Below are 10,000 nucleotides of genomic sequence, written 5' to 3'. Positions count from 1 at the left end.
TGTCAAGGGGTGGAAAAGGCGGCGGTGGTGGTTAAGGGTGGAGCTTTACGCTCAGGAGGGGAGACTTTCTTTCAGAGGTGCCAATTAATCTGCAGCAGAAAGCCATCCCCCCCGACCGGGATTCGAAGCCCGGTCCTGACCACGAGACCACCGGGGAGAGTTGCCTCAAGTCCCTGAGGGACCTGGACACGAGGCCGAATACACACGCACGCCTGCTGCACTGGCAGCAGCGACCAACAGGGGGCTGACCGGCTGATCCTTCCCTTTCACAGGCAGGCTTTTGGCCCTCGCTGAAACGACAAAGGTGTTCAGAAGGAAGTCCTGGGGGGAAGGCAGGCAGGGAGGGACGGACACAGGGAAGTCCGCACAAAACAGGTCCCCTGGAACCTCTGACCCAGAAAACCGGGTTCCTGGTGAAAGCAGTCCTGCCATTGACATGACAATGGACAGGGCCCGGCAGCTTGAGACACATCTTTCTTTCAATAAGCAAGTTCTTTTTAAAAAAGTTTCCTTCCACAGCAGCTCTGAGTGAGAGAGAGAGAGAGAGAGAGAGAGAGAGACACTGACTCACTGACTGATACTGACACCGACACACACACACACACACACACACACACACACACACATATTATTTATTATTATTTTTAATTGATTTTTAGAACAGGGAGATGGAATAGGGGCTTGCTCCGTCCACTCCACGCATCGACCCAGTATTGCAGTGTCTCTGGGAACGGTGCAGCTCCCCGTGGGGAGATATTCAAAAGGAAAATCAGCTCTTTCCCAGTGTCTCTGTGTGTGTGTGTGTGTGTGTGTGTGTGTGTATTATTACTGAGAATAAAGCTGATATCTCTCTCTCTCTCTCTCTCCCTCTCTCTCTCTCACTCAGAGCTGCTGTGGAAGGAAACCTTTTTAAAAAGAACTTTCTCAGCTCAGTGGTATTTTTTTCTTCTCCAAGGCTGAGTGCCGCTCGCACGTAGCGATATAATTCAAAGTGCAAAATAACTTGGCGTCGTTGACTTGAAACAAGCAGGGTCTGCTTCCAAATGAAAGCTGCGCTCCCGAACTGGACTGACTGTCTGTCTGTCTGTCTGTCAAGGGGAGGAAAAGGCGGTGGTGGTGGTGGTGAGGGTGGAGCTTTACGCTCAGGAGGGGAGACTTTCTTTCAGAGGTGCCAATTAATCTGCAGCAGAAAGTCATCCCCCCCCAACCGGGAGTCGAAGCCCGGTCCTGACCACGAGACCACCGGGGAGAGCTGCCTCAAGTCCCTGAGGGACCTGGACACGAGGCCGAGGACACACGCACGCCTGCTGCACTGGCAGCAGCGACCAGCAGGGGTCCGACCGGCTGATCCTTCCCTTTCACAGGCAGGCTTTTGGCCCTCGCTCAAACGACAAAGGTGTTCAGAAGGAAGTCCTGGGGGGAAGGCATGGAGGGACGGACACAGGGAAGTCCGCACAAAACAGTTCCCCTGGAACCTCTGACCCAGAAAACCGGGTTCCTGGTGAAAGCAGTCCTGCCCCGCTCTGCCATTAACATGACAACGGACAGGGCCCGGACCAGGCGCAGCGGACGGTAGCGAGCAGTCGGAGGGTGAAAATCCGCCAGTGGGTGAAATGGAGAGCCGTGCGGTGAGAGGAGGCGGAAAGCGGTTCGCAGACTTTCGCTGTACCTCCGGCGGGCAGCGCCGCACCTCCGACCGCTCGCTACCGTCCGCTGCGCCTGGTCCGGCCGCACGCGACCAGCCGTACCCGGAGGAAATCGGCCTCGGCCTTCCCGAGATATCAGTCTCCAGGTGGGACAGAAAAACCGGGGGCCCCCGGCTCGCTTTCAGCGGCCCGCTAGTCGACTTCCCGGCGTGCGAACGCGATCCTTCCGGTACCCTTCGGTGCCCCTTGCCCGACTCTAGCTCCGGTGGTAAAGCGGAGTCGGTCGGTCTGACGGCCGCCGAGTTAGCAGGCGGAAAGCGGTTTGCAGCCTTTCGCTGTACCTCCGGCGGGCAGCGCCGCACCTCCGAGCGCCCGGTACCGTCCGCTGCGCCTCGTCCTGCCGCACGCGACGAGCCGTCCCCGGAGGAAATCGGCCTCGGCCCTCCTGAGATATCAGCCTCCATACGGGCGTCACAAATCAGTGGACATGGTCAGCTGCAAAGCAGTGTCATTACAACCTTTCATAAACGACAGGGCAGCACCGCACTGCACTGCACCGCACTGCACCCCACACTACATCACACTTGCCTGCCTGCCTGCCTGCCGGCCTGCCGCTGCCTACTCTCACCAGCGGACCAAAGTGAGGATAACACCCCGAAGCAAGCATCTCCCTTGCCGCCCACCAGCCCACACCAATCCCCTTGCCTGCCTCCCACAAATTCCACCAGCGAGGCAAAGTGAAAATCAACCCCCAAAAAACGCACTCCACACCGGCCATCGCCCGCTATACACCCCCCCCCCCCCGGGGCGAATATTAAGCCCGAGAACACCGACTGTAACCAACCGCAGTGAAAAGTTGAAGTGGCAACTCATTAACCAGATTTACACTTGGCAACTCATAAACCAAATGAACAAAAAATCTGGTTAATGAGTTGCCCAAAATAAATCTGGTTAATGAGTTGCCACTTCAACTTTTCACTGCGGTTGGTTACAGTCGGTGTTCTCGGGCTTAATATTCACCCCGGGGGGGGGGGGGGTGGGTGATTCTGGGGGTAGTGTCCGGGAGGGTGAGCCTTTTATTCGGCAGGAGGCGTGTGGGGAAATCATCAACCTGTCAGACGATGAGTTGTCACAAACGCCATTGCTTAATGAAAGCTGCGCTCCCGAACTGGACTGACTGTCTGACTGTCTGTCTGTCCGTTTGTCAAGGGGAGGAAAAGGCGGTGGTGGTGGTGGTGAGGGTGGAGCTTTACGCTCAGGAGGGGAGACTTTCCTTCATGCCAATTAATCTGCAGCAGAAAGTCATCCCCCCCCGACTGGGATTCGAAGCCCGGTCCTGACCACGAGACCACCGGGGAGAGCTGCCTCAAGTCCCTGAGGGACCTGGACACGAGGCCGAGGACACACGCACGCCTGCTGCACTGGCAGCAGCGACCAGCAGGGGGCTGACCGGCTGATCCTTCCCTTTCACAGGCAGGCTTTTGGCCCTCGCTCAAACGACAAAGGTGTTCAGAAGGAAGTCCTGGGGGGGAGGGAGGGAGGCAGGGAAATCAGCACAAAGCAGGTCCCCTGGAATCTCACACCTGCGTCCCAGAAAACAGGTCTCCTGGTCAAAGCAGTCCTGCCCCGTCCTGCCATTAACGTGACAATGGACAGGGCCCCGGCAGCTTGAGACACATCTTTTTTTCAATATGCAAGTTCTTTTTAAAAAGGTTTCCTTCCACAGCAGCTCTGAGTAAGAGTGAGAGAGAGAGAGAGAGAGAGAGAGACACTGACTGACACTGACACTGACACTGACACTGACACTGACACTGACACACACACACACACACACACACACACACCGTCTCCCATCCGATTGGTGGACTATGGGATTGAAAATCGAACTTTGAGTTTCAATGCAGGGGGGAGAGCGCGAACGCAGCCCCTCCCAACTACCACACGCGCGTTGTTGTTGTTGTAATATAGAACTGCAAGTTGCCGTTGTCGTGGTCGTTTCGAATCAGCACAAAGTAGGTGCCTCCCTGGAATGTCACACCTGCGTCCCAGAAAACAGGTCTCCCGGTCAAAGCAGTCCCGCCCCCGCCCTGGGATTAACATGACAACGGACAGGGCCCAGTCAGGGAGCAGCTTGAGAGACACCTTTCAATAGGCACTTCTGAAACATTAACGCCTTGTTTCTTCCGACAGTTTAACCAGCGATTAACATGACAACGGACAGGGCCCAGTCAGGGAGCAGCTTGAGAGACGTCTTTCAATAGGCGCTTCTGAAACATTAACGCCTTGTTTCTTTCGACAGTTTAACCAGCCTTTAACACGCCTTGTGTTTTTATTTCCCATTTCCAGCCAGCCAGCCAGCCAGCCAGCCAGCCCAGCCGAGCCGAGCCAGCATCTGCAGTATTTTTTTTGATTGGTCTTGCCTGCCGTGGAATGAATGTTTCAACACGAGCTGCTGATTGTCAGCACCTCACCTCTTTCTCAATTGGCCGTTGCAATCTCACTCGCTCGCTCATTGTGAGACACGTCACGTCACTAGTTTTACTCAAAGAGGTTTCCTTCCACGGCAGTTCGTTAGTGACTGAGACTGACTGACGGAGGTCCGTTGAGACACAACCCTCTCCCATCTGATCGGTGGCCTACTGGCAAATTTACCAATCTGTCAAGCAATCCTGGCAAGAAAGGAAAAAACGGCAACTTCTTTAAACTCATCCACTGTTGCAATTAGAAACGGTGGCAAAAAATGTGGCCAGAGTGGGAGAGAACGGCAGTGCTTCGAGACTGCTTTCAACACCGGCAGCCAGAGAACAAAGAGGGAGGGCAAACAGGACCCGAGATCAATTCGCATCGAGCGCGGTATCGCTTCTCGGCCTTTTGGCTAAGATCGAGCGTGTTCCTTTTCGGGCTTATTTGGATCTGAGCGGACTGGAACGCTGGCCGCGACCTCGTGCGCTCGCAAAGTGCGGACTTTGCTGTGATTGGTCGTTTGTGTGCTGGCTCCGCCCCTAAATTTGCATAAGGACCAAATCAACACTGCAATGGCAGGGAAGGGTTCCTGGTGAAAGCAGTCCTGCCACTGACATGACAATGGACAGGGCCCGGCAGCTTGAGACACATCTTTCTTTCAATAAGCAAGTTCTTTTTAAAAAAGTTTCCTTCCACAGCAGCTCTGAGTGTGAGAGAGAGAGAGAGAGAGAGAGACACTGACTGACTGACTGACTGATACTGACACCGACACACACACACACATATTATTTATTATTATTTTAAACGACAAAGGTGTTCAGAAGGAAGTCCTGGGGGGAAGGCAGGCAGGGAGGGACGGACACAGGGAAGTCCGCACAAAACAGGTCCCCTGGAACCTCTGACCCAGAAAACCGGGTTCCTGGTGAAAGCAGTCCTGCCATTGACATGACAATGGACAGGGCCCGGCAGCTTGAGACACATCTTTCTTTCAATAAGCAAGTTCTTTTTAAAAAAGTTTCCTTCCACAGCAGCTCTGAGTGAGAGAGAGAGAGAGAGAGAGAGAGACACTGGCTCACTGACTGATACTGACACCGACACACACACACACACACACACATATTATTTATTATTATTTTTAATTGATTTTTAGAACAGGGAGATGGACTAGGGGCTTGCTCCGTCCACTCCACGCATCGACCCAGTATTGCAGTGTTTCTGGGAACGGTGCAGCTCCCCGTGGGGAGATATTCAAAAGGAAAAACAGCTCTTTCCCAGTGTCTCTGTGTGTGTGTGTGTGTGTGTGTGTATTATTACTGAGAATAAAGCTGATATCTCTCTCTCTCTCTCTCTCTCTCTCACTCAGAGCTGCTGTGGAAGGAAACCGTTTTAAAAAGACCTTTCTCAGCTCAGTGGTATTTTTTTCTTCTCCAAGGCTGAGTGCCGCTCGCACGTAGCGATATAATTCAAAGTGCAAAATAACTTGGCGTCGTTGACTTTAAACAAGCAGGGTCTGCTTCCAAATGAAAGCTGCGCTCCCGAACTGGACTGACTGTCTGTCTGTCTGTCTGTCTGTTTGTCAAGGGGTGGAAAAGGCGGCGGTGGTGGTTAAGGGTGGAGCTTTACGCTCAGGAGGGGAGACTTTCTTTCAGAGGTGCCAATTAATCTGCAGCAGAAAGCCATCCCCCCCGACCGGGATTCGAAGCCCGGTCCTGACCACGAGACCACCGGGGAGAGTTGCCTCAAGTCCCTGAGGGACCTGGACACGAGGCCGAATACACACGCACGCCTGCTGCACTGGCAGCAGCGACCAACAGGGGGCTGACCGGCTGATCCTTCCCTTTCACAGGCAGGCTTTTGGCCCTCGCTGAAACGACAAAGGTGTTCAGAAGGAAGTCCTGGGGGGAAGGCAGGCAGGGAGGGACGGACACAGGGAAGTCCGCACAAAACAGGTCCCCTGGAACCTCTGACCCAGAAAACCGGGTTCCTGGTGAAAGCAGTCCTGCCATTGACATGACAATGGACAGGGCCCGGCAGCTTGAGACACATCTTTCTTTCAATAAGCAAGTTCTTTTTAAAAAAGTTTCCTTCCACAGCAGCTCTGAGTGAGAGAGAGAGAGAGAGAGACACTGACTCACTGACTGATACTGACACCGACACACACACACACACACACACACACACACATATTATTTATTATTATTTTAAACGACAAAGCTGTTCAGAAGGAAGTCCTGGGGGGAAGGCAGGCAGGGAGGGACGGACACAGGGAAGTCCGCACAAAACAGGTCCTTTGGAACCTCTGACCCACAAAACCGGGTTCCTGGTGAAAGCAGTCCTGCCATTGACATGACAATGGACAGGGCCCGGCAGCTTGAGACACATCTTTCTTTCAATATGCAAGTTCTTTTTAAAAAAGTTTCCTTCCACAGCAGCTCTGAGTGTGAGGGAGAGAGAGAGAGAGACACTGACTGACTGACTGATACTGACACCGACACACACACACACACACACACACATATTATTTATTATTATTTTAAATTGATTTTTGGAACAGGGAGATGGACTAGGGGCTTGCTCTGTCCACTCCACGCATCGACCCAGTATTGCAGTGTTTCTGGGAACGGTGCAGCTCCCTGTGGGGAGATATTCAAAAGGAAAAACAGCTCTTTCCCAGTGTCTCTGTGTGTGTGTGTGTGTGTGTGTGTGTGTATTATTACTGAGAATAAAGCTGATATCTCTCTCTCTCTCTCTCTCTCTCTCACTCAGAGCTGCTGTGGAAGGAAACCGTTTTAAAAAGACCTTTCTCAGCTCAGTGGTATTTTTTTCTTCTCCAAGGCTGAGTGCCGCTCGCACGTAGCGATATAATTCAAAGTGCAAAATAACTTGGCGTCGTTGACTTGAAACAAGCAGGGTCTGCTTCCAAATGAAAGCTGCGCTCCCGAACTGGACTGACTGTCTGTCTGTCTGTCTGTCTGTTTGTCAAGGGGTGGAAAAGGCGGCGGTGGTGGTGAGGGTGGAGCTTTACGCTCAGGAGGGGAGACTTTCTTTCAGAGGTGCCAATTAATCTGCAGCAGAAAGTCATCCCCCCCGACCGGGATTCGAAGCCCGGTCCTGACCACGAGACCACCGGGGAGAGTTGCCTCAAGTCCCTGAGGGACCTGGACACGAGGCCGAATACACACGCACGCCTGCTGCACTGGCAGCAGCGACCAACAGGGGGCTGACCGGCTGATCCTTCCCTTTCACAGGCAGGCTTTTGGCCCTCGCTGAAACGACAAAGGTGTTCAGAAGGAAGTCCTGGGGGGAAGGCATGGAGGGACGGACACAGGGAAGTCCGCACAAAACAGGTCCCCTGGAACCTCTGACCCAGAAAAACGGGTTCCTGGTGAAAGCAGTCCTGCCATTGACATGACAATGGACAGGGCCCGGCAGCTTGAGACACATCTTTCTTTCAATAAGCAAGTTCTTTTTAAAAAAGTTTCCTTCCACAGCAGCTCTGAGTGAGAGAGAGAGAGAGAGAGAGAGAGAGAGACACTGACTCACTGACTGATACTGACACCGACACACACACACACACACACACACACACACACACACATATTATTTATTATTATTTTTAATTGATTTTTAGAACAGGGAGATGGAATAGGGGCTTGCTCCGTCCACTCCACGCATCGACCCAGTATTGCAGTGTCTCTGGGAACGGTGCAGCTCCCCGTGGGGAGATATTCAAAAGGAAAATCAGCTCTTTCCCAGTGTCTCTGTGTGTGTGTGTGTGTGTGTGTGTGTGTGTATTATTACTGAGAATAAAGCTGATATCTCTCTCTCTCTCTCTCTCCCTCTCTCTCTCTCACTCAGAGCTGCTGTGGAAGGAAACCTTTTTAAAAAGAACTTTCTCAGCTCAGTGGTATTTTTTTCTTCTCCAAGGCTGAGTGCCGCTCGCACGTAGCGATATAATTCAAAGTGCAAAATAACTTGGCGTCGTTGACTTGAAACAAGCAGGGTCTGCTTCCAAATGAAAGCTGCGCTCCCGAACTGGACTGACTGTCTGTCTGTCTGTCTGTCAAGGGGAGGAAAAGGCGGTGGTGGTGGTGGTGAGGGTGGAGCTTTACGCTCAGGAGGGGAGACTTTCTTTCAGAGGTGCCAATTAATCTGCAGCAGAAAGTCATCCCCCCCCAACCGGGAGTCGAAGCCCGGTCCTGACCACGAGACCACCGGGGAGAGCTGCCTCAAGTCCCTGAGGGACCTGGACACGAGGCCGAGGACACACGCACGCCTGCTGCACTGGCAGCAGCGACCAGCAGGGGTCCGACCGGCTGATCCTTCCCTTTCACAGGCAGGCTTTTGGCCCTCGCTCAAACGACAAAGGTGTTCAGAAGGAAGTCCTGGGGGGAAGGCATGGAGGGACGGACACAGGGAAGTCCGCACAAAACAGTTCCCCTGGAACCTCTGACCCAGAAAACCGGGTTCCTGGTGAAAGCAGTCCTGCCCCGCTCTGCCATTAACATGACAACGGACAGGGCCCGGACCAGGCGCAGCGGACGGTAGCGAGCAGTCGGAGGGTGAAAATCCGCCAGTGGGTGAAATGGAGAGCCGTGCGGTGAGAGGAGGCGGAAAGCGGTTCGCAGACTTTCGCTGTACCTCCGGCGGGCAGCGCCGCACCTCCGACCGCTCGCTACCGTCCGCTGCGCCTGGTCCGGCCGCACGCGACCAGCCGTACCCGGAGGAAATCGGCCTCGGCCTTCCCGAGATATCAGTCTCCAGGTGGGACAGAAAAACCGGGGGCCCCCGGCTCGCTTTCAGCGGCCCGCTAGTCGACTTCCCGGCGTGCGAACGCGATCCTTCCGGTACCCTTCGGTGCCCCTTGCCCGACTCTAGCTCCGGTGGTAAAGCGGAGTCGGTCGGTCTGACGGCCGCCGAGTTAGCAGGCGGAAAGCGGTTTGCAGCCTTTCGCTGTACCTCCGGCGGGCAGCGCCGCACCTCCGAGCGCCCGGTACCGTCCGCTGCGCCTCGTCCTGCCGCACGCGACGAGCCGTCCCCGGAGGAAATCGGCCTCGGCCCTCCTGAGATATCAGCCTCCATACGGGCGTCACAAATCAGTGGACATGGTCAGCTGCAAAGCAGTGTCATTACAACCTTTCATAAACGACAGGGCAGCACCGCACTGCACTGCACCGCACTGCACCCCACACTACATCACACTTGCCTGCCTGCCTGCCTGCCGGCCTGCCGCTGCCTACTCTCACCAGCGGACCAAAGTGAGGATAACACCCCGAAGCAAGCATCTCCCTTGCCGCCCACCAGCCCACACCAATCCCCTTGCCTGCCTCCCACAAATTCCACCAGCGAGGCAAAGTGAAAATCAACCCCCAAAAAACGCACTCCACACCGGCCATCGCCCGCTATACACCCCCCCCCCCCCGGGGCGAATATTAAGCCCGAGAACACCGACTGTAACCAACCGCAGTGAAAAGTTGAAGTGGCAACTCATTAACCAGATTTACACTTGGCAACTCATAAACCAAATGAACAAAAAATCTGGTTAATGAGTTGCCCAAAATAAATCTGGTTAATGAGTTGCCACTTCAACTTTTCACTGCGGTTGGTTACAGTCGGTGTTCTCGGGCTTAATATTCACCCCGGGGGGGGGGGGGGTGGGTGATTCTGGGGGTAGTGTCCGGGAGGGTGAGCCTTTTATTCGGCAGGAGGCGTGTGGGGAAATCATCAACCTGTCAGACGATGAGTTGTCACAAACGCCATTGCTTAATGAAAGCTGCGCTCCCGAACTGGACTGACTGTCTGACTGTCTGTCTGTCCGTTTGTCAAGGGGAGGAAAAGGCGGTGGTGGTGGTGGTGAGGGTGGAGCTTTACGCTCAGGAGGGGAGACTTTC

The 10,000-nt window shown here is 54.2% G+C and overlaps 4 pseudogenes; all 4 read left to right on the top strand.

The window, feature by feature from the left end:
• The first annotated feature begins 627 nt into the window (after positions 1-627).
• LOC137313196 (U2 spliceosomal RNA) lies at positions 628-744 on the top strand (annotated as a pseudogene).
• Positions 745-5,227: 4,483 nt separating this feature from the next.
• On the top strand, positions 5,228-5,344 carry LOC137313148 (U2 spliceosomal RNA; annotated as a pseudogene).
• A 1,282-nt stretch (positions 5,345-6,626) lies between these two features.
• LOC137313173 (U2 spliceosomal RNA) lies at positions 6,627-6,743 on the top strand (annotated as a pseudogene).
• Positions 6,744-7,708: 965 nt separating this feature from the next.
• On the top strand, positions 7,709-7,825 carry LOC137313195 (U2 spliceosomal RNA; annotated as a pseudogene).
• Positions 7,826-10,000: the final 2,175 nt, after the last annotated feature.

Source organism: Heptranchias perlo, unplaced genomic scaffold, assembly GCF_035084215.1.
Source record: "Heptranchias perlo isolate sHepPer1 unplaced genomic scaffold, sHepPer1.hap1 HAP1_SCAFFOLD_442, whole genome shotgun sequence".
In the NCBI taxonomy this organism is placed as follows: Eukaryota; Metazoa; Chordata; class Chondrichthyes; order Hexanchiformes; family Hexanchidae; genus Heptranchias; species Heptranchias perlo.
This window is presented reverse-complemented; position numbering and strand designations above follow the sequence as displayed.